This window comes from Bos indicus, chromosome X, assembly GCF_029378745.1.
Source record: "Bos indicus isolate NIAB-ARS_2022 breed Sahiwal x Tharparkar chromosome X, NIAB-ARS_B.indTharparkar_mat_pri_1.0, whole genome shotgun sequence".
Taxonomy (NCBI): Eukaryota; Metazoa; Chordata; class Mammalia; order Artiodactyla; family Bovidae; genus Bos; species Bos indicus.
This window is the reverse complement of record NC_091789.1, coordinates 73,946,332-73,968,228: the sequence shown is the minus strand read 5'-3', so window position 1 is coordinate 73,968,228 and position 21,897 is coordinate 73,946,332. Positions and strand designations below refer to the sequence as shown.

The following is a 21,897-nucleotide window of genomic DNA, read 5'->3' as shown; positions in this document are numbered from 1 at the left end:
TCCTAGGGGTATCCCCAAGAAATAAGTTAGAAGCAGGATAGAATAATGACTTTTATTTGTGAATAAGAAGACATGAAAAGAAAGGACAAAGGTCTTTCTTTCAACAGGGCACAGAGATATCATGGTAATTAGAAATAGACATATATATCTGATTTTTTCTAGTAGTTTTATCCCTATGATGTCTCCAATTATTTCAAGGGGTGGTTAAAAAATCTATAAATTAACTTTAATTAAAAATATATATTCTGTAAAATCTTGTATGAGTATATGTGTGTTTGTGATGAAAGAGTGAGAGTGATGAGAAAGTCGGAGAAAGCCTGTGAGAGTGAATGAGTAGAGAATTAAAGTGGCAAATCATGGCATGAGGTATGAGGTTCTGTTGCTGCCTTCTGCCTAAGAGTAAATGATCTGGTCCCACACAGAGGTTAGACTTCAAAGCCTTCCTAGACATAAATGGTTTTGAACGTTTCTTCCTTAACTGAAATTTAAAATGGGGCTGTACACTGGGACGACCCAGAGGGATGGTATGGGGAAGGAGGAGGAAGGAGGGTTCAGGATGGGGAACACGTGTATACCTGTGGCGGATTCATGTTGATATATGGCAAAACCAATACAATATTGTAAAGTTAAAAAAAATAAATAAATAAAATGGAACTCTCTTCTAAATTCATTTCAGGTAACAATGAAAGGTAGTGTATAAAACATGTAAACCATACTTAAAAAGAGTTACCATAGCTAATGAAAGTGAAGTTGCTCAGTCGTGTCCGACTCTCTGCGACTGCATGGACTCCTCTGTCCATGGGATTTTCTAGGCAAAAATACTGGAGTGGGTTGCCATTTCCTTCTCCAGGGTATCTTTCCCACCCAGGGATCGAACCCAGGTCTCCCACATTGCGGGCACGCTTTACCGTCTAAGCCACCAGGGAAACCCATTATCATAGCTAATACTGATATAATAATAAACAACAGGTGCAAATTTGTTTTAAAGCTACAATTTTTGAAAACAAAATTTAGCTATCAGGATGAAAAAGCAATATATGAATTCTCAGTTTACTAACAAGAAAATGAAGTTAAACTGTATGGTTAACATATGTCTCTCAGTAAGACATATAATACAGCTTTTCTTTGTGTGTTAATGAATTTCAATACTGGCTAGATCTCTTCTCCCTGCTATAGTTAAAAACAAACAAACAAACAAACCCTGATTAGTAACATCTATTACAAGTACTAGTACTAAATTACATGTGTACAATAAAAGAATCAAAGCATGTCATCCAAGTTTTTTTTTTAATCAAGTAAAATAATGATCAAGTTATTTATAACATAAAAATTTTATGTCTCTTTCCTATATCAGAGTTTGGCAAGATGTCAGAGTAGGACGGTGCTCATATTCTCCTGCAAGAACACCAAATTCACAACTAGCTGCTTAACAACCATTGACAGGAAGCTGTTGGAACCCACCAAAAAAAAAAAAAAAAAATACCCCACATCCAAGGACAAAGGAGAAGCAGCCACAGCACTCTTGGAGGGGCACAATCATGTTTAAAATCAAACTTCATACCTGCCAGAGACTCTTGGAGGGCATAAACAAAACCCTGTGGGCACTAGGACCCAGGGAAAGGAGCAGTGACCCCCCCCTCCCCCTACAAGAGAGAGTCAGATCTGTCTGTGAGTGTTTGAAGTCCTCCTGTGGAAGCATGGGTCAGCAGTGGCCTGCTGCAGGGACAGGGGCACTGGTAACAGCAGTCCTGGGAGCCATAGTATGAGGTATGAGTTCTCTTGAAGGAGGGCACCATTAACCCCACAACAGAGCCTCTGGGTGGGTGATCCACAAACTGGAGAACAATAATACCAAAGAAGTTCTTGCACTGTTGCAAAAGTTTTAGGCTCCACAACAGACTTCTCAACCAGGGGATCTGGCAAATCGACTGAGAATCCTCAGGGAATCTGACTTTGGAGGTCAGCGGGATTTGATTACAGAAGTTCCACAAGACTGGGGGAAATAGAGACTCTTGGAGGGCACAAAAAACAAGACTCAGAGATCAAATTGCCAACATCCATTGGATCATAGAAAATGGGAGGGTAAGTTTCAAGGGAATTACAGAAAACATCTGTTTCATTGACTATGCCAAAGTCTTTGACTGTGTGGATCACAATAAACTGGAAAGTTCTGAACGAGATGGGAATACCAGACCACCTTACCTGCCTCCTGAGAAAGCTTTATTCAGGTCAAGAAGCAAAAGTTACAACTGGACCTGGAACAACAGACTGGTTCCAAATTGGGAAAGGAGTACATCAAGGCTGTACATTGTCACCCTGCTTATTTAACTTCTATGCAGAGTACATCATGTGAAATGCTGGGCGGGATGAAGCACAAGCTGGAATCAAGATTGCTGAGAGAAATATCAATAACCTCAGATATAAGATGACACCACCCTAATGATAGAAAGTGAATAGTAACTAAGGAGCCTCTTGATGAAGGTGAAAAAAAGAGAGGAATGTTGCTGCTGCTAAGTCACTTCAGTCGTGTCCGACTCTGTGCAACCCCAGAGATGGAAGCCCACCAGGCTCCCTCGTCCTTGAGATTCCCCAGGCAAGAACACTGGAGTGGGTTGCCATTTACTTCTCCAATGCATGAAAGTGAAAAGTAACTAAGGAGCCTCTTGATGAAGGTGAAAGAAAGAGAGTGAATAAGCTGGCTTAAAACTCAACATTCAAAAAAACTCAGATCAGGGCATCTGGTCCCACCATTTCATGGCAATAAATGGGGAAACAATGGAAACAGTGACAGACTTTATTTTCTTGGGTTCTCAAATCACTGAAGATGGTGACTGAAGCCATGAAATTAACAGACACTTTCTCCTTGGAAGAATAGCTATGACCAACCTAGATAACATATTAAAAAGCAAAGACATCACTTTGCCAACAAAGGTCCATATAGTCGTGTGAGGGTTAGACAATAAAAAAGGATGAGTACTGAAGAATTCATGCTTTTGAACTGTGGTACTGGAGAAGACTCTTGAGAGTCCCTTGGACTGCAAGGAGATCCAACCAGTCAATCCAGTCTTAAAGGAAATCAGTCTTGAATATTCATTGGAAGGACTGATGCTGAGGCTAAAGCCCCAATACTTTCACCACCTGATGCAAAGTGTTGACTCACTGGAAAAGACTCTGATGCTGGGAAAGATTGAGGGCAGGAGGAGAAGAGGGCAACAGAAAATGAGATGGCTGGGTGGCATCATCGACACAATAGACATGAATTTGAGAAAACTCAGGCAAAAAGTAAAGGACAGGGAAGCCTGGTGTGCTGCCTTCTGTGTGGGTCACAAAGAGTCAGATGAGACTAAGCAACTGAACAACTCCTTTATTGTTTGTACAATAGTTGTGGGGTTGAAAATTTCAAAACCAGAGAGCAAAATTAATGGGAGCATTGTTCTAGGTAGATTCAAATAATTCATCATAACAGCCAGCATAAATATTCCCATATTTTTCCATTGTACCAAATTCTCCGCTGCAAGCTAGCTTACATTATTGTTGAAATGGAAAGAATAATGAACAGAACAGTGAATACACTCAGCAAGTTAAGTTGTAATTCATTTAGAGGACATCCAAAGCCAATTCATCCCTAAAATTGAACTAAATAAAACCTGATTTGATTTGTTAGAAATGTGCTAGGATCTTAGCATCAGCAATACTGAAGGTGACAACGCCCATTATGACAACGCCCATTAAGTAGAAGCTTATGGGGGAAAGGGAAATTTTTTTTTTTTTACTGTAATACTTTTATTTTGACATAATTTTTTTTTACAACCTTTTGATTTTATTTTATTTTTTTTTAAATATTTAAAGTGACATTGGGATGCCTGATATACATTGTAAAAAGAGTCCTGCTATCTTGTTAATTAACAAGGCCATCACCTTACATATTTACAGAACAGGCTTATGGACTCTGTGGGAGAGGGAGAGGGTGGGAAGATTTGGGAGAATGGCATTGAAACATGTGAAATGTCATGTATGAAATGAGATGCCAGTCCAGGTTCAATGCACGATGCTGGATGCTTGGGGCTGGTGCACTGGGACGACCCAGAGGGATGGTATGGGGAGGGAGGAGGGAGGAGGGTTCAGGATGGGGAACACATGAGAAATAAAGGAATAAATTAAAAAAAAAAGATGAATAAGGTCTGAGGACATAAAGTATAACATAAAGACTATAGTTGATAACATTGAATTCTATAATTGAAATTTTAAGAGTGTCAAACTTAAATGTTCTCACCCAAAAAAGTAAAAAAAAGGGAAATTATTTTTAAAGCTCCTAAGAGCATATTCTAACTTAGATAATAAGTAAGGTAATAAAAATCAACTAGCAGTAAAACTGAATACTCATTTAAGGAAGAAAAAATGTGTATCCTTAAGGTTCATACTTCCCTGAGGAAACCTGAAGATGAAATCAGTTTTGTCTCTCTGAAGAGTTGTGAGCCATGCTCAGTCACTCAGTCACGTCCAACTCTGAGGCCCTGGAGTATGTTGCCATTCTCTTATCCAGGGAATCTTCCTGACTCAGGGATTGACCCTGGGTCTTCTGAATTGCAGGTGTATTCTTTACTGTCTGAGCCACCAGGGAAGTCTCTTTGTCTCTCTATTGGACTTAAGCCACTTTCACTTTACAAGACATCCCTCAGCTTAAACTGCTGATTTAAGTGATGGAGACATATTAGTCAATTATGTTGTAGATTTTTGTGAGGAGTAACATTCCAGTAACCCTGGAAACCTAGGTTAAAGCTGAGGTTTGGCCTATGTGACCAGGTAATTATTTTGATTTCACTTGGATTATATTGTAACACAATAGAAAAAAAAAAATCTTCTGTCCTCTTCACCAATTTTAAGAACATTTCAAGGAATTTACTTCTTTGATTTTTCTTTTTAAATAAAACTGAGTGACAAAACTCTGATATTGGGGAGCATAGTTTCTTGTTTTAAGTATGTGTCTTATTAGAGTTAAATGTAGAAATGAATTATATATTTGTACTCAGAAGCAATCCTTTTGAAACAAGAACTATTACAAATGTTAAACTCAACTAACAGTTCCTTACTCCCTCAGTTTTCCATATGATGTGCATTATTCTGTCATATCCCAACCAGCAGTCCAAAGAGTAATGTATGCTGCAGAGATTTCAAACTAGCTTTGTGAAAGCTTGTTCATTTTCCCTCTAGATAATGCTAGATAATGGGCTACTTAATAGGAGGTATCATGCATTTTTGCTTTTATTTTCATTGTAAAAATGAAAGTAATTATGTACTTGTTTAACAAATTCAAACAGAAGGATATAAAATGGGCTACAATCTCTCTTCCTTTCTTAGGTACAAACTCCCAATCCTGACACTGTCAGTAGCTTCCTGAGTAAGTTTCCAGGGTAAAAATGTATATACACTTAGAAAAAACAAACCAATGATACTATAAACTTAACTTCACTTATTATATTTAGAAGATCTTTCCATATCATCATTATATCATGTGTATATCATCAGGATACCATCGATACACTTCAATCATTTTAACTGTTACACTGTATTCCATCACATGGACACTATACAATTTACTTATGCAATTGTTATTCAATATTATCTAATTATGTTATATGGGCTACTTTATATCTTAAAAGATGATGCTGTTAAAGTGCTGCACTCAATATGCCAGCAAACTTGGAAAACTCAGACGAGGCAACAGGACTGGCAAAGGTCACTTTTCATTTCAACCCTAAGAAAGCAATGTCACAGAGTGTTCAAACTACAGCACAATTATACTCATCTCACATGCTAGGAAAATAATGGTCAAAATTCTCCAAGCCAGGCTTCAACAGTACATGAACCGTGAACTTCTGGATGCTCAAGTTGGATTTAGAAAAGGCAGAAGAACCAAGATCAAATTGCCAACATCGGTTGGGTCATAGAAAAAGCAAGAGAGTTCCAGAAAAACATCTACTTTTGCTTCATTGATGGTGCCAAAGCCTTTGACTGTGTGGATCACAGCAAACTGTGGAAAATTCCTAAAGAGATAGGGATACCAGACCACCTTTTCTGTCTCCTGAGAAATCTGCATGCAGGTCAAGAAACAGCAGTTAGAACCAGACTTGGAACAATGGACTGGTTCAAAATTGGGAAAGGAGTACATCAAGGCTCTATATTGTCACCCTTCTTCATATTTAACTTATGTGCAGAATACATCATATGAAATGCTGGGCTGGATGAAGCACAAGCTAGAATCAAGATTACCAAGAGAAATATCAATGACCTCAGATAGGCAAATGATACCACCCTTATGGCAGAAAGCAAAGAGGAACTAAAGAGCCTCCTGCTGAAAGTTGAAAGAGGAGAGTGAAAATGATGGCTGAAAACTCAGCATTCAAAAAACTAACATCATGGCATCTGGTCCCATCATTTCATGGCAAATAGATGGAGAAACAATGGAAACAGTGACAGATTTTATTTTCTTGGGCTCCAAAATCACTGCACATGGTGATTGCAGCCATGAAATTGAAAGACATTTGCTCCTTGGAAAAAAAGTTATGACCAAACTAGACAGCATATTAAAAAGCAGAGACATTGCTTTGCCAACAAAGGTCCATCTAGTCAAAGTTATGGTTTTTCCAGTCATCATGTATGGATGTGAGAGTTGGACTATAAAGAAAGCTGAGCACCAAAGAAGTGATGCTTTTGAACTGTGGTGCTGGAGAAGACTCTTGAGAGTCCTTGGACTGCAGGGAGATCAGACCAGTCAATCGTAAAGGAAATCAGTCCTGAATATTCATTGAAACCTGAATATTCATTGATGCCTGAAGCTAAGTGACTGAACAGATCTGAACTGAATTATGTTATCTAATTTAGCTATCTAAGGATAGACATTAGGTGATTTTCAGGTTATTGTTATTAAAATCAATGCTGAAATGGATATTCTGGTATATATCTTGCTTTATATTTGCAGTTATGTATAACAGGAAATTCCAAGCTATGTGTTTCCAGTTCTTCAAGTTGACAAAGAAAGGATTCCCAACACCAGACAGATGAAACCACCATGTTTATGTGAGTCACATATACTCACAGCCTGTAAGAGGAGAACACTGTATGACATACAGGAACATATGAGAATATTGAAAACAGAGTGAACAAGCAAGGGCTGTGGTGTAACCCTGAAGCATGGTGAAACCTCTCTTTCCCATAAGAGGATATGATCGACCTGTTTGAATCATTTTGTCGGCTAGCAGGGAACTGAAGCTTGCCATTCAGGGATAAATAGACATTGTGTCTTGTCCCTGTGCTAAGGAGAGTTGTTTGAATATGGTATTTCATCTGCGGGAACAGGATGGGAAGGGGAACTTGGGGTTGAGCCATAATTCAAGACCCTCTTGGCTTTTCCCAGATGTCAATACACAAATAATGTGGTAACTTAATTTTAGATTTTACAGCACAAAATGGAATTGGTTGCCCAAAGAGTATGTGCATTTAAAATATTTTGTAAATATAGACAAATTGCCCTTGGATAAGGGCTGAAATATATGACAGTCCCTATTTTCCTGTATCTTTATCAATGCTAGGGATTATCCAACTTTATAATTATTACTAGTTTAGTGAAAGATTGTATCTTGCTGTTTTGATTTGTATTTCTTTAAATAAGACCAAGGGTTTTTGTATGCTTAATGGCCTTATGAATTTATTTTTCTGAAAAATGCTTATCTAAAGTATGATGCATTTTTTTCTTATTATTTTTTAAATTTGTATACTCTTAGTGACAAGAACTGTGCTAAACATATGTTAGATATCTTTTTTTTTTTTTGTAAATAAGGGTATTTTTAATCACATGGAATATGTTTCCTATGATTAGTAATACACTGTGTGAAGTCACATCAGTCATCCAATGTGACTCTTTGTGACCCTATGGACTGTAGTTCTCCAAACTCCTCTGTTCATGGGATTCTCCAGGCAAGAATACTGGAGTGGGTTGCCATTTCCTTCTACAGGGGATCTTGCTGATCCAGGGATTGAACCTACGTCTCCTGCATTGCAGGCATATTCTTTACCATCTGAGTCACCAGGGAAGCCCCATAGTTCTTATAATTGGCTATATTGTTCCAATATTAATTTAGCAATTAATAAAATTAGGGAAAAGTTATTTAAAAATAAATCAAAGTAGGAAGTCCACATCAAAGAGTACAAATGAACATATCTATAAAAGAGAAATATAGTTTACAGATGTAGAAAACAAACTTATGGTTATCTAGGGGTAAGGAAGGGGAGGGATAAAATGGAAGATTGAGATTGTCATATACACACTACTATGGACTTCAGTGGTAAAGAATCAGCCTGCCAATGCAGGAGATGCAGGTTTGATCCCTGTGTCACGAAAAACCACTGGAGAAGGAAATGGCAACCCCTTCCAGTATTCTTGCTTGGAGAATACCGTGATCAGAGGAGCCTGGCAACTCCATGGGTTTGCAAAAGGTTGGACACAACTTAGTGACTAAACAAAACACAACTGTATATGAAATAGGTAACAAATAAATACCTACTGTATAGCACAGGAAATTTGACTCACTACTCTGTAAAGGCCTATATGAGATAAAATCTAAAAATGAATGACTGTATATATATATATATATATATATATTTATATTTATATATAAACTAATTCACTTTGTTGTACACCTGAAACTAACACATTGGAAATCAACTATACTCCAACGGACTAGATCTGATAGACAGAGTGTCCGATGAACTATGGATGGAGGTTCATGACATTGTACAGGAGACAGTGATCAAGACCATCCCCAAAAAAAGAAATGCAAAAAAGCAAAATGGCTGTCTGAAGAGGCCTTACAAATAGTTGTGCAAAGAAGAGAAGCAAAAAGCAAAGGAGAAAATGAAAGATATATCCATTTGAACGCAGAGTTCCAAAGAATAGCAAGGAGAGAGAAAAAAGCCTTCCTCAGTGATCAATGCAAAGAAATAGAGGAAAACAAAAAATGGGAAAGACTAAGGATCTCTTCAAGAAAATTAGATATACCAAGGGAACATTTCATGCAAAGATGGGCTCACTTAAGGACAGAAATGGTATGGACCTAACAGAAGCAGAAGATGTTAAGAAGAGGTGGCAACGATACTCAGAAGAACTATAAGAAAAAGTTCTTCATGACCCAGATAACCATGACAGTGTGATCACTCACCTAGAGCCAGACATCCTGGAGTGTGAAGTCAAGTGGGCCTTAGGAAGCATCACACGAACAAAGCTAGTGGAGGTGTTGGAATTCTAGCTGAACTATTTCAAATCCTAAAAGATGACACTGTTATATTGTTGCACTAAATGTCAGCAAATATGGAAAACCCAGCAGTGGCTACAGGACTGGAAAAGGTCAGTTTTCATTCCAATCTCCAAAAAAGGCAATGCCAAAGAATGTGCAAATTACCACACAATTGAACTCATTTCACATGCTATCAAATAATGCTCAAAATTCTCCAAGCCAAGCTTCAACATTATGTGAACCGAGAACTTCCATATGTTCAAGCTGGATTTAAGAAAGGCAGAGGAATTAGAGATGAAATTGCCAAGATCCACTGGATCATAGAAAAAGCAAGAGAATTCCAGAGAAAATATCTATTTCTCCTTCATTGACTATGCTAAAGTCTTTGACTGTGTGGATCACAACAAACTATGAAAAATTCTTAAAGAGATGGGAATACCAGACCATCTTACACACCTCCTGAGATATCTGTAAACAGGTCAAGAAACAACATTTAGAACAGGACATTGAACAATGAACTCATTCCAAATTGGGAAAGGAGTACGTCAAAGCTGCATACTGTCACCCTGCTTATTTAACTTATATGTAGAATACCTCATGTGAAATTCTGGCCTGCATGAAGCATAAGCTGGAATCAAAGATTTCTGGGAGAAATGTCAATAACCTCATCTATGAAGATGAAACCACCCTTATGGCATAAAACGAAAAGGAACTAAAGAGCCTCTTGATGAAAGTAAAAGAGGAGAGTGAAAAAGCTGGCTTAAAACTCAACATTCAAAAAACAAACATCATGGTACCTGGTTCCATCATTTCACAGCAAATAGATGGGGACACAATTGAAACAGTTTCAGATTTTATATTCTTGGGCTCCAAAATCACTGCAGATGGTAATTGCAGCCATGAAATCAAAAGACACTTGCTCCTTGGAACAAACACTATGACAAATCTAGACATCATATTAAAAAGCAGAGACATTATTTTCCTGAAAATAGTCCGTATAGTCAAAGCTATGGTTTTTCTGGTAGTCATATATAGATGTGAGAGTTGGATCATAAAGAAGGCTGAGCACCGAAGAACTGATGCTTTTGAACTGTGGTGTTGGAGAAGACTTTCAAGAGTCCCTTGGACTGCAAGCAGATCAAGCTGTCAAACCTAAAGGAAGTCAGTCCTGAATATTCATTGGAAGGATTGATGCTGAAGCTGAAGCTCCAATACTTTGGCCACCTAATGTGAATATCTGACTCATTAGAAAAGCCCATGATGCTGGAAAGATTGAAGGCTGGAGGAGAAGGGCATGACAGAGGACGAGATGGTTGGATGACATCACTGACTCAATGGACATGAGTTTGAGCAAGCTTCAGGAGATGGTCAAGGACAGGGAAGAATGGTGTGCTGCAGTCCATGGGGTTGCAAAGAGTCAGACACGGCTGACTGTCTGAACAACAACAAAAGCTAAAAAGAATAAAACAAATGATAAATGCCATCAAGGCAATAATAACCAGTTTTACTCTGTCCTATGCTAAATAATCTTTTACAGAAAATTTTTAAAATGTTAATTCTTGGACTTCCCTAGTGATCCACTGGTTAAGAATCGTCCTGCCAATGCAGGGGACATGTGTTTGATCCCTGATACACGAAGATCCTACATGCCACAGTGCAACTAAGTCCATGTACTGCAACTGCTGAGACCTGTGCTGAGAGGCCCATGCACCATAACTAGAGATTAGCCCTTACTTGCTGCAGCTAGAGAAAGCCTGCATGCAGCAACAAAGACCCAACATAGCAAGAAAGAAAAAAAGTTAATTCCTATTTCCAATGTTGTAGTTAAGTAACCTTTGCTTTGCTGCATTTGTTATGGTATAAATATTTTTGATCATATTCCAAAAATTTGCTTAGCTTTTAACTAGAAGGCAGAGACTAAAAGACTTTTTCTTTGTATAACACTTAGCATAGATTTAAGAGCATAATTTTTTGGGGTAGGCATGTGACTCATAGAACTGCAGAGAAAGTAGATCACTAGCAATTCCCCAGTCCAGACTGGACAATTTCAAAATTATCCAAGATAAATATGTATAAGTACTCATGTATGGTTATCCAGAGTATAAAAGAAGGAAGGAGGATCTATTCAAGTAACCAGAAGATTTTAAAATGTGAAAACGTTTGCAACCCACTGTAATTAAATTATAAGTAAAATAACTGGCTTAATTATTTTTCATACAAAAATTCTCTTGCATAGGAAAATAGCTTAGAGAGTTATAAATTTTAGATAACTTTAGCATGTTTAACAATAAAGCATTCAAATAAAGACTTGTCTCATAACAAGACTAAAATCTATAACGTGGAGGTGTTACTGATTAAAGCAGGTAAATGTAGAAATTGAGAACTACTATTCAATCAATTTAACTTGAAAGACTAAAATATTGTGCAATGCATTGCAGGCATTATGGGTATCACTACAGCCTTCTGAGGAATGGAAAATGGAATTATACAGTGTAAAGCCTTTTCAAACTGGCTGTTTCTGTTAGCAATATATTTTTAAGATTAATCAATATCTTTGCATGACTTCATAGCTCATTCCCTATTACCATTGAATAGTATTCCAATTGTATTCAGTATGCCAATTTGTTGATTCATTTGCTTATTGAAGGACATCTTTGTAGCTTCAAGTTTTTGATGATTATGAATAAAGCTTATGTGAACATTTTCATGCAAGATTTGGGTAGAAATAAAATTTCAAATCAGTTAGGAGTATGACCAAGAGTGTGACTGCTGGATCATGTATTCCAAAGTGGTTGTACTATTTTATATTCCCATCACCAATAAATGAAATTTCCTGTCTCTCCTCATCAAAAAATGCTATCTTAGCATTTTGGATTTAGCCATTTTAGTGGGTCTATAACGTTTTGACTTATAATATATACAATCAAAAAATCACATGGATATACATGGCTGATTCATGTTAATGTATGGGAAACCCATCACAAAAATGTAAAGAAATTACCTTCAAATTAAAAATAAATAAATTAATTCTAAATTAATAAATTAATAATTAAATAAATGAATTCTTTTAAATCACATGGCATTTTCATACTAAAGACACTGGTACTTTGCAAAGTCATCTTTGTGTGAATTTTTCCCCAAATAATTTTTAAAACTATAATTTTATATTTGTGCTTATGCTAAAATTTATGCTTGCTTAGAAAATATTCTAAAACGTCTGGAACTATTCGCTCCAGTATGATTTTGGGAAACATCACAGTAACTAATTCATTTTATCAGTCACATTAGAATAAAGTATTTGCTACCTGCATACAGAAAATCTTAGACTCTGGTCAAACTTTCCAGTAGCTTTGAAACAACAAGCAATTGTAATATAAATGAGTAAATTGACAAGCACCATTAGAAAAAATAAGGGTTAAATAGAATGTTCTTTATGCTTTATGTAACATTAAAAAATGGTAAGGGTACTTGGATGAAGGTGGTCTGGTCAAAAGGTACAAACTTCCAGATGTAAGATAAATAAGCATTGAAGTACAACATGATGACTATCGTTAACACCACCATATAGTATATTTGAAAATTGTTAGGAGAGCAACAATTCTCTCTCATGTCCAACTCTTTGTGGCCCCATGGACTATACAGTCCATGGAATTCTCCAGGCCAGAATACTGGAGTGGGTAGCCTTTCCCTTCTCCAGGCGATCTTCTCAACCCAGAGATCAAACCCAGGTCTCCTGCATTGCAGGCAGATTCTTTACCAGCTGAGACACAAGGAAAGCCCAATACTAATACTTACACACCAAATACTAAACCAGAAAAATAAAGGATAGTACATTGATTTAGGATAGAGGAAAGACAAAAAGGAAAAGACACTGTGGATTTTTAGAGTGTTTCTGAAAAAAACTGAACTGGAAATCTCATTTTAAAAAATTTCTAATTCTTATTTTTTGGTTAACCCTTTACAAAGAAAGTCTATCTTAATTGACATGTAACTGTTCTAATCATATAACTCCTGAACAAAAAGAATAGATTAATCTAGTTAGCTTCTTAGACCAAAAAATGTATATGAATTTTAAAAATATTTTTATTTACCTATTTTTAAAAGCAGATGCTTTCATTTTATACCTTTTTAGATTTAGAGCATTGATGGTAATTACATGGCATTGTATAGGCCAACTGGAGAATTCACATTCCATGGTGGATGAAATCCTATGAGTAATTGATTAACAGATCTGTAGTAAACTGTGACAATAGTATAGATTTTTACAGCAGGATTTTTGGAGCAGAGAAATCTTAATTTTTTTTTTTAAATTTTTATTTTATATTGCAGTATAGCCGATTAACAATGTTGTGATAGTTTCAGGTGAATGGAGAAGGGATTCGGCCATACAGACATGTATTCAGTTCAGTTCAGTTCAGTCGCTCAGTCGTGTCTGACTCTTTACGACTCCATGGACTGCAGCACACCAGGCTTTGCTGTCTGTCACGAACTCCTGGAGTTTGCTCAAACTTATGTCCATCAAGTTGGTGATGCCATCCAACCATCTCATCCTCTGTCATCCCATTCTCCTCCTGCCTTCAATCTTTCCTAGTATCAGGACTTTTTCAATGAGTCAGTTCTTTACATCAGGTGGCCAAAGTATTGGAGCTTCAAATTCATCATCAGTCCTTCCAGTGAATGTTCAGGACTGGTTTCCTTAAAGATTGACTGCTTTGATCTACTTGCAGTCCAAGGAAATTTCAAGAGTCTTCTCCAATACCACAGTTCAAAAGCATAAATTCTTTGGCACTCAGCATTCTTTATAGTACAACTCTCACATCCATACATGACTACCGGAAAATCCATAGCTTTCACTAGATGGACCTTTGTCAGCAAAGTAATGTCTCTGCTTTTTAATATGCTGTCTAGGTTGGTCATAGCTTTTCTTCCACGGAGCAAGTGTCTTTTAATTTTATGGCTGCAGTCACCATCTGTAGTGATTTTTGGAGCCCAAGAAAATAAATTTTGTCACTGTTTCCAGTGGTTCTCCATCTATTTGCAAACATGGAGTGATGGGACTGGATGCCATGATCTTAGTTTTTTAAATGCTGAGGTTTTTTTTTTTTTTAATTCTTATTTTAATTGGAGGCTCATTACATTATAATATTGTACTGGTTTTTGCCATACGTTGACATGAATCAGCCATGGGTGTACATCTGTTCCCCATCCTGAACCCTCCTCTCACCTCCCTCCACATCCCATCCCTCCGGGTCATCCCAGTGCACCAGCCCTGAACACCCTGTCTCATGCATTGAACCTGGACTGGCGATCTGTTTCACATATGAAAATATACATGTTTCAATGCTATTCTCTCAAATCATTTCACCCTTGCCTTTTCTCAGAGTCCATAAGACTGTTCTATACATCTGAGTCTCTTTTGCTATCTTGCATATAGGGTCATTTAGAAATAGGGTCATTACCATCTTTCTAAATTCCATATATATGCTTTAGTAAACTGTATTGGTGTTCTTCTTTCTGGCTTACTTCACTCTGTATAATAGGCTCCAGATTCATCCACCTCATTAGAACTGATTCAAATGTATTCTTTTTAGTGGTTGAGTGATATTCCATTGTGTATATGTACCACAGCTTTCTTATCCATTCATCTGCCGATGGACATCTAGGTTGTTTCTATGTCCTGGCTGTTATAAACAGTGCTGCGATGAACATTGGTGTACACATGTCTCTTTCAATTCTGGTATCCTCGGTGTGTATGCCCAGCAGTGGGATTGCTGGGTCATATGGCAGTTCTATTTCCAGTTTTTTAAGGAATCTCCACCCTATTCCCCATAGTGGTTGTACTAGTTTGCTGAATGCTGAGTTTTAAGCCAACTTTTTCCCTCTCCTCTTTCACTTTCATCAAGAGGCTCTTTAGTTCCTCTTAACTTTCTGCCATAAGAGTGGTGTCATCTGTGTGTCTGAAGTTACAGGTGTATTCCTTCTCCTCCAAACTTCCCTCTCATCCAGGCTGCCACATAACATTGAGCCACGTTCCTGGTGCTATACAGTACGAGCTTATTGTTTATTTATTTTAAACATAGTAAAGTGCACATGTCCATCCCAAACTACCTAACTCTCTCTTCCCCACACTCCTGCTCCCTGCATTCATTTTCTAAGTCTGTGAGTTTGTTTCTGTTTTGTAAGTAAGTTCATTTGTATCATTTATGTTTAGATTTTGCATTTAAAGGATGTCATATGATATTTCTATTTCTCTCTCTGACTTACTTCACTCAGTATGACAATCTCTAGGTCCATCCTTGTCGCTCAAAGGAGATACATATATTTTGTGTGTGTGTGTGTGTTTGAAATATTTCTTAAATTTATTTTTAATTGGAAGATAGTTGCTTTACAATATTGTGCTGGCTTCTGCCATAAAACAACATGAATCAGCCACAAGTATACATAAGTCCCCTCCCTCCTGAACCTCCCCCAACCCCCACCCCATCTCAACCTTCCAAGTTGTCACAGAACACTGAGTTGAGCTCCCTGTGCTATATAGCAACTTCCCACTAGCTATCCATTTTACACATGGCAATACATATATATATATTTCAGTAATATATTCTCAATTTGTCCCTCCCTCTCCTTCCTTCTGCTGTGTCCAAAGTCTGTTCTCTGTCTGCCCTACAAATTGGATTAGCAATACCATTTTTCTAGATTCCATATATATGCATTAATATACAAAATTTGTTTTTCTGTCTCTGACTTACTTCACTCTGTGTAACAGGTTTTAGATTCATCCACCTCACTACTACTGACTCAAATGTGTTCATTTTTGTGGCTGAGCAATATTCCATTGCATATATGTACCACATCTTCTTTATCCATTCATCTATTGATGGACATCTAGGTTGCTTCCATGTCCTGGCTATTGTAAATAGTGCCGCTATGAACACTGGGGGGTGTGTGTGTGTTTCAGTTATGATTTTCTCAAGGTATATGTCCAGTAGTGGGATTGCTGGGTCATATGTTAGCTTTATTTCTAGTTTTGTAAGGAATTTCCATACTGTTCTCCCTAGTAGTTATAGCAATTTACATTCACAACAGTGCAAGAGAGTTCCCTTTTCTTCACACCCTCTCTAGCATTTATTTTTTGTAGTGGCCATTCTGACTACTGTGAGGTGTTACCTCATAGTAATTTTGATTTGCATTTCTTTAATAATAAGGGATGTTGAGCATCTTTCCGTGTATTTGCTGGCCACCTGTACTGTGTTTTGTTTTGTTTTGTTTTGTTTTTGAGAAATGTCTGTTTCGGTCTTCCTCCCACTTTTTGATTGGGTTGTTTATTTTTCTGGTATTACAAACCTTTGTATCATTAAGATATACATATCTCATATTACATACAGTTTCTACTATTTTCCAAATACCACAAGTGTGTCACATCTGTAGTATATTTAAGCAGTGGTATGACTCAACAAATTTAGAAACAATCAGCAGAGTTTCTGAAAACTCATCAAATTTTTTATTGTCCAGTAATTGACTGATCAATTTTAAGTCAAAACAGCAGATCTAAGGTCCTCAGATGGAGAATACTGTAATATAATACATTGTCAATTTATTTCAATATACTTATAAGTAAACGCTCAGAACTTTATTAAGTATTATAGGTGATGAAAGAGAAGCTTGCCGAGAAGATTGGATAAACAAACATAAACTGAAGGCTAAATGGCATTAAAGACTGAAATGTGTGATGCAAAAAGTAAGCATTATGAAATTTCAGATGAAAGAGAGCTATGTAGGTGGTCACTGGGGAGGACTGTGAGTTGAAGTTTGAGGCACGAGTAAGATTTTATTGGGAAAGATGAGAGGAAGTGGAAATAGTGAAAGTGCAGGTGAGGATACCAGAGAATATAATAGATTTGCTCAAGTGGCAAAAGGAGGCAACAACCTCCACTGAAAAATACACTTAAACAGTCAGGGTGGAACCAGAAAATAGCAAGCTCTAATGCTAGAATAAATTTTATTAGATTCCATAAGCAATGAGGAGGCACAGTGGCTGCATGAACAGAAGATGGATATGAAAGAAACTATATAAATGCTAAACAGAATTACAGAAACCAAACTGGGGAAACTTTTATTTCAAATATCACAAGAGAAAGGAACATAACTATGAATTCCAAATGAAAGACTGAGATATAATTATTAAACAATGGACAAATAATTCATATATATGTAATGCACTATATTTTTTAAACCCCTAGTTTTCACTCTAGAGAAACTCTAGAGAAATTCTACAGTAGTCTTCCTGAGATTGCAAAAACAAAAAAACCTTTTGAGTAGTGGAACAGTCAAGTATCAACATGCACACTGTAGTAAATATTCTTTCACTGCAGTTAGGCCTATTTACTACTACAGGCTGCCCCTTTCATCCCTAAACTGTTGTTTTTTTTTTTTCTCCATAGTACTTAATATCTTCTGACATATAATTCATTTGCTTATTTTATTTGTTTATTATATATGTCTCTTGAATACAAAGTGAGCTCCACAAAGGAAGGGATCTTTTACTGTGTGGTTCCTATTATATGCCAAATGTTCCATCAATGCCTGGAACATAGTGAGAACTTCAAATTAAAATATTTGCTAAATGAATAATTGACAGCATGCATGAACATGGGAATTATGTTAAAATAAATTATAGTTTATTATATTATCTATTTAAAGAAACAAATTATGAAGTTATTTAAAATAGGTGAAAAGGATAAAGCAAGGGCTATTACATAAATGTTTTTATGTTTAACTACCATTATCTTTCAAGTTCCATGAGTAATTATTTTGATTTGAGTAAGAATTTGAAAGATGTGAGAATCTAAGATGTGTGAAGTTAAATAAGCAGGGTGACTACATATAAGGTGGTCTGGTATGTCCATCTTTTTAAGAATTTTCCATAGTTTGTTGTGATCCATACAGTTAAAGGCTTTAGCATAGTCAATGAAGCAGAAGTGGATGTTTTTCTGGAATTCTCTTGCTTTTTCTAAGATCCAAAGGATGTTGGCCTACACCTGTAAACAAAGCCTAATATCACCCAGCTGCCAACAGCATCCAGTGCAGTGTACCTCACCAAAACAATAAGTAAGACCAAAACACAAAGACTATCATCAGCAGACAGGATTCCACAGACACTGCAAAATATACCACTTCACACAGCCCTACCCATCAGAGGAAAAAGAAAAAAAACCTCACCTCCTCCCACTAGACCACAGGTACAAGGCACCCTTAATAAGAAGTCAACACAAACCAATGAACCAACCTTTCCCACTGAAGGTAAAAACCAAAAGGAAAAAGTAATACAACCCTGAAGCCTGGGTAAAGGAGACCTCAAACAGAATAAGTTAGGGGGAAAAAATGAAAAGATAGAGAAATACAGCACAAATGAAGAAACAAGATAGACACTCACAAGACCACATAAACAAAGAAGGAATAGGTAAACTACCTAAAAAAGCATTCAGAATAATGATAGTAAAGATGTTCCAGAGCCTCAAAAATAGAATGGACATAATGCAAGAAGCAATTAACACAATTAATACAATCAATAAAGACATAGAGAAAACAAAGAATAAACATATAGAGATGAATAACACAATTACGGATATTAAAAATACTCTAGAAGGAACCAAAACTAGAATAACTGAAGCAGAAGAACAGATAAATGAGCTGGAAGAGAGAATGTTTGAAATAACTGCTCAAGAGCAGAATAAAAGAAAAAGAATGAAAAGAACTGAGGATAGATCCAGAGACCTCTGGGACAATATTAAACACACCAATATTCAAGCTATAGGAGTCCCAGAAGAAGAAGAGAAAAGGAAAAGCACTGAGAAAATTTTTGAAGAGATTATAGTTGAAAATTTGCCTAACATGGGAACAGAAATAACCAATCAAGTCCAAGAGGGGCAGAGAGGCCAATACAGGGTAAACCCAAGGAGAAACAGATTGAGAAACATATACGAATCAAGTTAACAGAAGTAAAGGAAAAGAAAGAATATTAAAAGAAGCAAGGGAAAAGCAATAAGTAACGTAGAAGGGAAAACCCATAAGATTAACAGTTCGTGTTTGAGCAGAAACTCTGCAGGCCAGAAGGGAATGGCAGGATATATTTAAAGTACTGAAAGAAAAAAGCTACAACCAAGATTACTCTACCCAGCAAGGATCTCATTCATATTGATGGAGAAATCAAAAGCTTTACAGACAAGCAAAACTTAAGAGAATTTAGCACCACTAAACCAGCTTACAACAAATATTAAAGGAACTTATATAGAGAGTAAACACAAGTGAAAGGAAAGACCTACAAAAACAAAGACAAAACAATTAATAAGATGCCAATAGGAACATATATTTCAATAATTACTTTAAATGTAAATGGGTTAAACACTCCATCTGAAGGATACAGACTGGCTGAATGGATACAAAAACAAGACCCATATATATGCTGTCTACAAGAGACCCACTTCAGAACTAGAGACACATATAGACTGAAAGTAAAAGGATGGAATAACATATTCCATGCAAATGGAAATCAAAAGAAATCTGGAGTAGCAATTCTCATTTTAGACAAAATAAACTTTAAAATAAAGTATAAGAGATAAAGAAGGACACAATGTAATGATCAGAGTATAAATCCAAGAAAAAGACATAACAATTGTAAATATCTATGCACCCAACATAGGTGCACCTCAATACATAAGACAAACACTAACAGACATAAAAAGGAGTAAATGACAGTAAGGGGCTTTAACACTCAACTTGCACAAATTGACAGATCATCAAAACACAAAATCAATAAGGAAACACAAACTTTAAATTAAACATTAGACCAAATGGACCTAGTTGATATCTTCAGGACTTTCCACAAAAATACAGAAGAATAAACTTTTTCCTCAAATGCACATGGAACATTCTTCAGGATAGACCACTTCTTGGATCACATATCACTTCAGTAAATCTCAAAATTGAAATCATATTAAGCATCTTCTCTGACCACAATGATATGAGACTAGATATCAATTAAAGAAAGAAAAAAAAAAACACACAAGCACATGGACATTAAACAATAAATTTATAAATAACAAAGAAGTTCCTGAAGAAATAAGAAAGGAAATCAAAAGATGCCCAGAAAAAAATGGCAATGAAAACCTGACGACCCAAAACCTATGGGATTCAGCAAAAGCAGTTCTAAGAGGGAAGTTTATAGCAATACAATCCTACCTGAGTACAAAAAAAAAAAAGAAAAAACACATCAAATAGACAACCTAATTCCACACTTAAAATAGCTGGATAAAGAACAACAACAATAAAACCAACCTTAATAGAAGGAAATAAACCATAAAGATCAGAGCAGAAAGAATGAAAGAAATAATAGTAAATATTAATAAAACTAAAAGCTGGCCCTTTGAGAAGATAGACAAAATTGACAAACGATTAGCCATCTAGAAAAAAATAGAGAAAAATCGAATCAATCAAGAAAATCAGGAATGAAAAAGGAGAGGTTACAACAGACAATGCAGAAATACAAAGGATCATAACAGACTAGTACAAGCAACTATATGTTCATAAAATGGACAACATAGAGAAAATTTAGATTCTTAGAAAAGTTGAACCTTCCAGACTGAACCAGAAACAAATAGAAATTATGAACAAGTCAATTGCAAGTACTGAAATCAAAATTGTGATTTAAAAAAAAAAATCTGAAGAAACAAAAGCCCAGGACCAAATGGTTTCACAGGTGAATTTTATCAAAAATTTAGAGAAGACAGGTCAGACTTTATTTTTTTGGGCTCCAAAATCACTGCAGATGGTGATTGCAGCTATGAAATTAAAAGACGCTTACTCCTTGGAAGGAAAGTTATGACCAACCTAGATAGCATATTCAAAAGCAGAGACATTACTTTGCCAACAAAGGTCCATGTAGTCAAGGCTGTGGTTTTTCCAGTGGTCATGTATGGATGTGAAAGTTGGACTGTAAAGAAAGCTGAGTGCCAAAGAATTGATGCTTTTGCACTGTGGTGTTGGAGAAGGCTCTTGAGAGTCCCTTGGACTGCAAGGAGATCCAACCAGTCCATTCTAAAGGAGATCAGTCCTGCATGTTCTTTGGAAGGACTGATGCTAAAGCTGAAACTCCAATACTTTGGCCACCTCATGTGAAGAGTTGACTCATTAGAAAAGACCCTTATGCTGCGAAGGATTGGGGGTAGGAGGAGAAGGGAACAACAGAGGATGAGATGGCTGGATGGCATCATCGATTCAATGGACATGAGTTTGGGTAAACTCCGGGAGTTGGTGATGGACAGGGAGGCCTGGTGTGCTATGGTTCATGTGGTCGCAGATTCAGACATGACTGAGCAACTGAACTGAACTGAACTCCTACCCTTCTGAAACTCTTTCAAAAATTGCAGTGGAAAGAATACTTCCAAACTAGTTCTACAAGGACACAATAACTCTGATACCAAAACCATACAAATATATCACAAAAAAGAAAACTACAGGCCAATATCACTGATAAACATAGATGCAAAAATTCTCAACAAAATTCTAGGAAACAGAAATCAACAACACATTAAAAAGATCGTACAACATG

At 36.6% G+C, this 21,897-nt stretch overlaps 1 protein-coding gene across 2 annotated transcripts in view; it reads right to left on the bottom strand.

Moving 5' to 3' along the window:
* HDX (highly divergent homeobox) overlaps positions 1-21,897 on the bottom strand; it is a 217,524-nt gene that overhangs the window by 95,907 nt on the left and 99,720 nt on the right. The gene's annotated exons all lie outside the window — the stretch shown is intronic.